Source organism: Acanthisitta chloris, unplaced genomic scaffold (genome assembly GCF_000695815.1).
Source record: "Acanthisitta chloris isolate BGI_N310 unplaced genomic scaffold, ASM69581v1 scaffold16530, whole genome shotgun sequence".
In the NCBI taxonomy this organism is placed as follows: Eukaryota; Metazoa; Chordata; class Aves; order Passeriformes; family Acanthisittidae; genus Acanthisitta; species Acanthisitta chloris.
Genome location: NW_008650090.1, coordinates 62,169 through 72,624, shown reverse-complemented (window position 1 = coordinate 72,624; position 10,456 = coordinate 62,169).

The following is a 10,456-nucleotide window of genomic DNA, read 5'->3' as shown; positions in this document are numbered from 1 at the left end:
ACTAGAACAAGTTTCTCAGAGCCCCATCCAGCCTGACCCTGAATGTTTCCAGGGATGGGGCATCCACCACTTCTCTGGGTAACCTGTTCCAGTGTTTCACCAGCCTTGTAATAAAAAATGTCTTCCTTATATCTAACCTACATTTCTTCCTTATATCTAACCTAAATCACCCCTTTTTTAGTTTGAAACCTTTATCTTTTCTTTTATTGTGACAGGCCCTAATGAAAACCTCATCCTTATCTTTCTTATAAACTCTCTTTAAGTAATGCAAGACTGCGATCTTCCCATCCCAGAGCCTTCTCTTCTCCAGGCTCAACAACCCTAATTCTCTTAGCCTTTCCTCATAGGAGGGGTGTTCCATCCCTCTGATCATTTTTGTGGCCCTTCTCTGGACCTGCTATAACAGGTCTATGTCTTTCTTGTGCTGAGAAGGACAGAGGGCTTCAGCTGGGCTTCAGTTTCTTGAGGAAATTCCATTCATCTCATTACTGTTTCAGTCATTTAATTTTTATATAGCCATTTTTGAACTTAATGTGATTTTCTTTCTGGGCTGATAACCTATTTTATCCTTGTAAATTTATGTCAGATATTAAGGGTTTTTTTCTGCTTTGTGAGACATTTGTCAAAATGTGGTTGCTTGTTTAATTCACTAGCTTTTATTCCTTATGGACTGTTTTGTGTCTAAGGTTTAGAATTTTGTAATGTTGCATAATTAGTGTTTAAAGAGGGGTTTTTTTCTGATTTCAGCTGTCTGTGGGGGTGCACAGGGCGTTGGTATTTAAACCATGAATGTCTTGCATTCTTTTAAATAACCCACCCAGGCTCTTGTATTTTGGACAACCTTCTCTGCCCTGTCAGCTTTCTGTGTAAACAGCTTGCTTAAAAATAAAGTCAGTGTGACATTCCTTGGAAAACTATTTGCTCCACAAACCGTTGTTAGGACCAGCATTTGGGGCTGGAGTGCTGTAAGAGAACAGAAAGAGGAATGGTCATCTGTGTGTCTCTTGGGGACACTGTGAGATCTGGATAAGTTAGTAATAAAGGAGATGCTGTAAAGTGCTTGTCAAGGAGGAGTTGTGTTGACTTAGTTGGTAAACAGTGTTGTTATTTTTGGGAAGAGCTGATTTCCAAGGAGAAAGAGAACATTCCAGGGACGAAGCTGCCCAAAGGAATTCAACCCATCTCTTTCTTCTTCCCATCTTTTCTCTCCCCTGGCCTCCTTCATGATGTCCAATTGCCAGGCAGATGTTCCACCTCCCCAACAAACATGTGGGGCTGCTGTCCCCATGCCACCCACAGCCCCACGGGACTTAACTGCATGACTTCATGTAAGGAGGGGTGGGCTCCTAATGGCATCAGGAGCAGGAGCAGCTATGCATGGGGAGTGGAGACCTACTCAAGGAAATGATGTGCATCAGGATTTGTAGGGAGTCTGTGTGTATTTGTGCAGAGGGAGGAAGGTCAGGAGACAGGATGGGGAGAGCAAAGTGCAAACCATCCCTGGAAGAATGGGTGGTCTCGAAAATTTGAGACCTTGTGAGCTACTTCTGGTAACTGGCCTATATGCCAAAATACATCATAGATGCTGTAATTTTTAACCCTGGAGGCTCTGGCTGTGTCTCATTAGAGCCTCTAGCATCTTGCAGTTACAAAGATTAGGTTATGGTGGCATTTCATGTTTCAGGTGGTTAAAGTGTTTCATTAAGTTTAATTTAAAACCTGTTTATCTCAGAGATATTACTTTGTTCTAGTCAACTTCTTCCTGTTTTTCACTTTCCACACAGCTGAAAGTGAGGAAGATGGGGAGGAAGGGATTTCTTTGTGGCCTCCTGCCCCTCAGCCAGCTGGTCTTTATCTTGATGGTGTAATTCATATATAAAACATTGAATGCAGTCTGCTCAGTTGACTGCACAAGGCAACAGCTGATCAAACAGTCAGTTCATACAGTTCATCATGATCACCTGGATTACATGGATAGCCTGCACATAAACTGACATAATTTTTGCTTGAGTGATAGATCTGTGTTTCAATGTATTAAATATTGGAACAAGACACTTCTTTTGTTCCAACGTGAGCTCATTTTTTTTATGAGGCAGCTTGCCCAGAAGCTGAATCAGTGAGTTATGCTAAATAGTGAGCACAAATGAGGAAAGCAAAGAGTGTAAATGCTTTTATTTTACACCTTTAGGTACTTATTTCTTTTTCTTATTCTTCCTTCACCTTTTTCCCCTGCCATACATTCTATCAGAATGGTACAATTCAAATGGTAGCATTTTTTTTTCATAGCACTGATATTTTTATGAGCTGTTTGTCTCAAACTTCCTCCTACCTGCACTTAGAGATGGAGGAGCTGAAGGCACCACAACTTTACTTGTCTCTCTCAGAACTGGCCAGGCTCTGTATCCCTTAGCCAGCTGCCATGCCTGGGACAAATGCAGACTGAATGTTTTTAATCTTGGTTTGAAGAACTCTCTCAATAAATACTGTTCCCTGCACCATGGATGAATCATCTAGGAGCACTTTCAGGGAGAAGAGATCACAGAAAGTTGGGTCTAGAGTTTCTGCTCACATGAAGTCACATTAACTCATGGCTATGCTCGTACTGACCTTGGTGACAAGATTACAGAATTAGTGTTCAGACAGAAAAACTCATTGCCTTGGCTAGACAATGAAATGCCAACAGAAATAAATTATATTTGCTCATGAAGTGCCGTATCCTAGGCAGAAATGTTATGTCCTTTGTACAAATATTTTAAGTAAATGTACATTTTAAGCAGATACGCAGATTGATAATGTCTCTTTTTGCTCCTTGTGGTTTCTAAAACGGTAATTATATTATTTTCTTAAGTTCTGTAATGTTGTAGGTGAGTGATAATAATTTTAATGGCATTCATTGCAGCACAGTGATACAGTTTAGGAGGAGAGAGAATCTCTCCCTATGGTCTAAGTACTTGGGTCAAAAAAGGGTTGCTTTGATACCTTTCACTGTGCTGTTTAGTGTGTGAAGGCATTGAGAATAACCAAGAGTGACAATTTACAGAGGCTCAGCTCTACATGGTTTTAGGCTCTGAACTATGATTTTTGTATCGTTCTCCCATAAAACTGAGTCAGAGATCTAAAGTCCTGCTGTAAAGGTGACCCAAATAGAGACGTTTACCCTGAAAACATATGGCTGTAGGTAGTGCTTCAATTACAGTTTTGAGCATGTCTCTTGGATTTATGAAAGGATACTATTCCTCACCAGAGCAAAATTCCTTGACCTTTCCATAATGTGAGGAATGTCACTAAATGTCTGGACCACCTTAACTCACCCAGACTCTGGACCAATGCTGGTTTTGCTTTTTTGTTGTTGCTTTGTTTTTTCTTTTACTTACAATCCTTATCTCCAGTGCCTTACAGGCATTATTGTCTCAAGCCATTATTTCAATTAAAACATTTTAGCTGGCTAATGATGAGTGACAGAGGTAAAGGTGACCAGTGCCAGGTTCAATCTCTCAGTGGCAGAGCAGTAATCGTATTGTGGTTCATTAGAGCACAAACAAACCCAATGCTATTAAATTGCAGTTTCTAGCACAGCAATGCAATAAAGGAACTGTGGAAGACAAAGGAGAAAGCTCACTGGTGTAAAATGGTTGCTTAGCTGTGGATGCATTTTCTCTGGCCCTGCCCTCCATCCCTTCAGTTTGGTTTGCAAACTGTGTGATGCTGACAGCGCTGAACGAAGAGGATGTTGTGGGGACATTTCTCAGAAAGAGGTCAGAGAACCCCGAGTATAAACAAGGAGGGGTTTTATTTGAATTTTAAAGTTATTAGGTCTAAACAACAGCAAACCAGATGTTTCCATTAACTGATCTAATTTTTCCATTCTAGGACCTTACCTCCTGATCAAGGGAGTATTTTTCTGTTTCCCCCAAAATTTTACTCAGCTGCTTGGGGCATATTCCTCTTTGTTTCTTCTTATTGCCCTGGTTCAAACCCTGTGACTGTGTTGACCACTAGCAAAGGTGTTCTCCTCAAATGTTCTTCTGCAGTGTTAAGATAGAGGGATTTTTTTTTTCATTGGGTACAGTGCGACAGTTTTGGCCAAATTCATTTATTTGCTGTATTCTGAGCATCAGAGATGGGTTATGGCATAAAGACATCTAATAGTGAGGAAAGTTGTGCTTCCCATGTGACCCCCACAGCAATACCAACTTCTATAACTTTTTGTAGGTGTGGACAGATTTCCTGGGTTTTTTTTTCTTAATATTTCAGATATTTCAGGGGTTGGGTTTTTTATTTGTTTGTTTGTTTTTCTGTTTAGTTTGTTTGGTTTGGTTTGGTTTTTGTGAGGCTCATCAGTTTCATTAAGAAAAGAAATTAAATTCCTGGCCTCTCTGGTCAAAATGAGACTTAGGCTGAAGATCAAGAAGAAGAATACAAAGCCTGAGATTTCTAAAGTAGCAGCTTCAGTGTGTTAAATGCCCATGACAAAGGCATTCTGACTAATATATTTGAATACTTATGTTAAGAAATACTTGAGTTCATCTACCTTAGTGACTCTGAACTCAACTCTTCCTTTGTTTATATGTAATAACTATGGTATGCTTCCTTTTCTCCCTATCAGTCTTGTAAAACATTTTTACACCCCACAGTTTCTAACCCCAGGGCAGAGGACTGTAGTTGTTCTGCAGGCTAAGTATTATTATGCTATTTCTAAGGTGCATTTTGTGACAGATCCTCATGTTGAGCCTTGTGCTAGGATTGTTTCCCACTTTGAAGCCCATCAAGGAGCTCAGACTCTGGTGCTGGAGGCTGCTCTGCCCCTGGCCGTGTGTAAAGGAACATCTGTTACCTGACAGCTCAGCAGAGAGTGATTTAGATGTGGCTGAACAGGTTGAGAAGAAGGTGAAAATCCTCAAGAAACTTGTCAGTTTGGGCTTTATTTACAAGGTATGTTCTGGCAGCCACTTCCCATGCAAGACATGCTGGAGCTTCCAGCTGCCTGCCTGGAGGACAACTTGCTGCTGCACCTGCACATACTGAGTTAAAACCAGGTGTTAGCCCCTGCTCAAACATGTGATGTCAAGGGGGATGCTCTCAGCAGTTAGCCAAACCAGCACACAATTTGCTTGCACACGTATATCCAAGCTGTGGAGGCACAGCAAAGGTAAAATCAGCTCTTGCTGATTATAAGGGTTGAATGTTTCTAACCTAAATGTAGAGCTGATGTTTGTATGCCCAGTCCAAGTGTCTGGCATCTCAAAATGTCAAACCTCCCGGGGCAGTATTTTGTAAACATATCTTTTGTGTCAAAATAAATACAGAGGAGCGAAAAATGTCAGCAAATTTCAGGAGTTGAAGGAGGTTCAGGTGTGAGACACAAGTTCTGCAGTGAGACCTGGAGGTTAGTACAGTACAGGTGTGATGACAGCATTTCTGCCTGCTCAATTTACAACTTTAGTTGGAGAGAGAAATTTTTAAGGTGACAGAATAAACATTTTTTTTGCCAGCCATTTTAGAAGCTATTAATGGAATGCTTGTGGCTTAGAGACTCTTTCCTTGCATCTTACATGAAGTAAAATTTAGAAAGTGTAGGTGGTTTTTGTAATTATATAAATGAGAGAAGAGTGGGGTTTTTTTGTTCTTAGAAGGGAGATAATAAATATAGAGGAACATAACAAAGTAGTAAATAATACAGAGAAAGTACATCAGGAACTGAAGGAATGCCTTTGGAAATAAACTTTGCAGCTTTATTTACAGCTTTATTATCTATTCCTCTCCAAGTTACCCATCCTGTCTCTTGTACACTGCAAGGGAATTGGGTGTAGTCTGAGGGAGAGATAAAATCTTGCTGATGGACTTGCTGTTGTGTGTTGATTGTCTGGCCGTCCAGAGAATGACATAAGAATTCTATGTAACAAAACCCCAAGCAAACAACCAGATGGAAAAAGTCACAAGTATAATTTAGAGGTATATCATAGGTGCAGCTTCCAGTCATGTCCTTTCTAGTGAAATTTTTGTGGGAGTGCTAAGATTAAGAGGGTATTTCAGGGAATTTCCTGAGTGCAGACAGAATCAGAGTGCTGTTATTAAATATCAGTCAGTTTAAAAAAGCCCAACCGAGTTTAAAATATTTTTAGATAGTCAAATGTGTTTGATTGTAGGGCTTCATTGTAGCCCACAAAGGGGTTGGATGAAAAATGTGACTCTAGTCACATTTGTCAATCCAAATATGAGTTTGGATTCTGCCCTAGCATAGAAATTTAAGATTTTCTGTTTCAAAAAACATAATCCGAATTAGTCATTCTCTCAAGATAAGAAAACTGTTGATGTTAGGAAGTGAGGTTATAATGAAGCTGTTTAATCAGATGGTGCAATTGAAGATGTTTAGTGGGTACAGAGATAGCAAACAAGAAAGAAATAAGTTGGAACTGAAGGTGAAATAATATTGTGATGATTTGGTTTGAGTCAGAGCTGTGTGAATTCAGAGTGCTGCGTGATGAAGAAATTATTTTCGTGGGTTGAAGTTGTGTTAGAAGATTCTGGGGGAGGCAATCTCTCTCCAGTATCTCAGGGATGCTGCCGTTGGGTACCAGGTTGCTATGGTAACAGGTGAAGTTAAGCATCCTCTAAGCACAATGGTATTTTCACTCTGGGGCTTCAAATGATCGTCTTTGCTTCTTTGTTGTTTGCATTAATTATCTGCCTATCAGTCCTTTGAGCAGAACTGCAGGTGAGGCTGCATAGCTGTGCATTTTCTGCTATATATGTATGTGTCCCTGTTGCCCCTGAAGAAAGCTGACCTGCAGTGGAAACTGGACCCAGTTACTGTCCTCTGTGAAGTGGTTGCAAAAGTGGCTGAGCCCCTATATTGCAATTCAGATCTGATTCTGCTGAAATGCTCCTGGGGAGGAGCAAAAGGTGCCACTGGGTGCCACAGTGCTGTGTGTGAAATAGGAGTGCTAACAGCATCAGTCACATTTTTGGATGACCTTTACATTTGAATGTGGCTGTGAGGAATGGGGGCAATATCAAGGGCTTATTTATCTTGGGTTTTCACCTAAGTGTTAGTGAGAAAACCAGTAATGAAACTGATACAGGTTTTTTCCGTACTTTCTATTAAGGAAATTATGCTGCAAAAATTTTGTTTGTGTTAGTGATGTGCAAGAGAGTGAGAGATAAGCCAGAGACAGTGCTGAAATGTTAAACTTCTCAAGAGGAGATCTTACATCATGTATGACAGATTTTTCCAGGCTTTGCTTCATAGGCATCGTGCCTGCACTGTTTGCAGCAATTGGAGTATTAAGCACAGAGAGGCCACTCTGACTCTTGCCCAGAAAAGAGATTGTGTTTTGTAGGGGTTTCCTGCAGCAATTGTTAGTTTCTGAAAAGCAAACCTCAACCTCGTGCTCCAATATTCATGTGCTTGTTTCATTTCCATTTTAATAAGCTTTTGTAGCTGTTCCTGGTGCCTTATCTGTCCTTGTATCACTTTGGCTCAGTGCTCTCCCTCCACAGCATCCAGTCCTCTCACTGTTGTTATAGTGACAGTCCAAGAGCCCATTTAGGGTCTTGGGTGCAGCTCCAGGGAACAGGTCTGGGGTGAGGTGGCAGCACTGTGATTTCCTATGTGTGAGATACCAAAAATAGCAATATTTCCACATTACACTGTAATGTGGTATCTGTCACAGCAGTCTTACCTTATCCTGCTCTCTGTGTGCTTTGGGACTTACTCTGGTCCTTTGCTGTGCCATCTGACCCTCCTGGGCCTCTGCCTTTGCTTCTTCCACCTTTTTCCCATTAGGTATTTGTGATGATGGATAGGAGGAGCTAGAGGTTGGCTGTGCTGCCTGCCTTTGTCAGCAGTTATCTGCATAATTTCTGCAGCAAACTTTGGACCAGAACAGTGCTGTGACGTGGATGACAGGAGGGGGTGGACCACCAGCCCTTGAACTGGTCAGGTAGTGTTTGGGAGCCCTGTAAACTGCATCTTCCACTACAGAGCCAAGCCCCAAGGACACATCCCTCCCCTGCAGAGACGAGATCTGCTGGAGGATGGGCACAGATGGGGCAGAGATATTAATGAGCCTGATCCTCCCCACAACTGTGTTTTGATTTTTTTGGGGTATTTTTGCACCAGGAAAGAGTAAACTGTTATCATTGTCAACAGTCCATCTGTGAATGTATGGGATAAGGGGGAAAGTGGCACATGCCCCAAATTAAACAGTAGGGAGTATATAGTAGGGAGATGCAGTAGGATGGATTGGAGGTGCAGAAGGAAACAAGGAGGTGGTATCTGGGCTGCAAATTGGCTGTATTTCAGTTGAGTCCTTTCCCTTTCCCTTCTCTGCCTGCTCAGCTCTTGAGAATAAACTGTCTTTGTTCCCAGCTGTACTGAAATGTTTATTCATTAGATTTTAATAAAGAAAGTCAAATCTCATATGCCTTAATCAGTGTCAGTAACTGAATGCTATTAATTGATTAGTCAATACCTGTTAGCATGATAAGCCAACAGAAACCTCAGAGACAACAACCTTCAAGTTATGTGTTCATTCAGTAAATTATTAATAACTACTATTGATCCTGTCCCAACTGATGAAATGTTTGCCTTTTTTTTTTTTTTTTTTTGAGAAGCAACTTTTGTTTTCCTTAAATGTTAAACTAGATTTATGTAGGAGTTTTGTTGCCTGTTTTCCTCAGGACCCAGTTTCTCTTTCCAAGTTGCTTGAAGAAGTGATCTGTGTTTACATACCACAACTGCTTTCTGTATTTTGCTCTTCCTTGGTATCTTCAAGTATTTGTGAGTGTAGTCAAGGTCACTGATCCATCCAGATGTTTTTGCAGCATAATTTCCTCAGTAGGAAGTGTGGAAAGACCTGTATCAGTTTCATTACTGGTTTTCTCACTAACACTTATGTGAAAACCCAAGATAAATAAGCCCATGAAGCTAGAAAGAAAAGCAGGCCAGTATGATCTTTTAACGGAAACGTCTGCAGTTTTCTTCAGAAAATATCAAATCCTTTAGATAGATAGGTCTACACCATTGTCTTGTGGGATTTTTGTTTGCATTTTTGTTTGTTTATTGTTTTTCTTTTCAGATGGGGAAATAAAGACCTTAAATGGTTTAACCAGCACAGTGTGGCAGTTTCTGTGCAGTGCTGGGAACAGGACCTGGTTCTCCTACTCCAAGTCCATTATTTGACAGCCAGAATGTTCTGTAGACTCTATCCAGGCCTGCTGTATTTTCTTCATTATCATTTCTTTCAGTCCTGCCATGCCAGCTTTGTTTTTTCTGCCTCTGCCTTTCCATTTTGTACATGGCTGTCTTATGCTTGGAACAATCTGCTTGGACAACTCCTCAAAAACTGCATGTACTAGGACACACAGAGGAAACTGATAGCATTCTCATCATAACAGGGCAGAGAGCCAAAGAGGATAGATAAACTCTGATGTATGAGCGTGGCCTGTGATGACCTTTCTGCAACACATCCTGTTGGTTCAAGAGGATGATGCAACCCTCTGGAATATAACTCTTGTTGTCCCACTAGAAATTCACTCCCATGTGGCCAAAGTAATCACCTCAGGTTGTGTGCTGAAGTAAAAGCAGAGATGATCTGAAGTTGAGAGGTTGTGGGCTGTATTCCCTCTGTGTTCACGCTTTCTCGTTCCCTTCATTCCCGTAGCAGCTTGACACGCTGCAGGGCTTGACACTGATATTTTCCCCTGGAATTATGAGGATTTCTGACATCAGAACTAAAACGAGATGTTCCCTCCTTGATCCCTCACTGGGGTGCCTCAGCCTTCAAGAGTTGCAAGATAGAAATTTAAGTGTATGATGACAATGCATGTGGAATGAAACAATTTTTGGGGTAGACTTACCTATTTTTTTCTTTCTTGCTGCCACACCTGAACACACATTCTGTCTCCTCTGAGTCAGACCATATATTCTTTCAGAGAAGAAACTTGTGACCTATGTGGAACTTTGCTAGTGTACTTTAAAACATTCAGAACTGGAAAGCAGAGATGTACAACAAAAAACTTCTGAAATTCAGGACAGTCCTAATAAAACTTCTGGTTTTTTTGTGTTGTTTTTATAAAAGATGACATGTTGTGGTGGACAGCTTTCTGTTTACAAACAGTAAAGTTTGTAAGTTCTCTGCCTGACTATCATAATGAATTCTGGTTTATGCATCAGAATTGCTGAGCCTATTGTGCAAAACTTGCTCAGCACCTGTAAAATTTGGCCACAAACTTTATATGTGGTTTCGGTTCCATTTAATGAGTGTAGGATTTTGTGGTTGTTTTTCTTTTGTTGTTGTTGGGTTTTTTGGTTTGGTGTTTGGTTATTTTGTTTGTTTACTTTTTTTTGTTGTGTTTTTTTGTGGTTTTTTTTTTCATTTCCACCTTGCCTCCTGGCATAGTGTTTCAATGAAAATTTTGGGATTTGGATGGCTAGCTATGAGAATGTTTACAT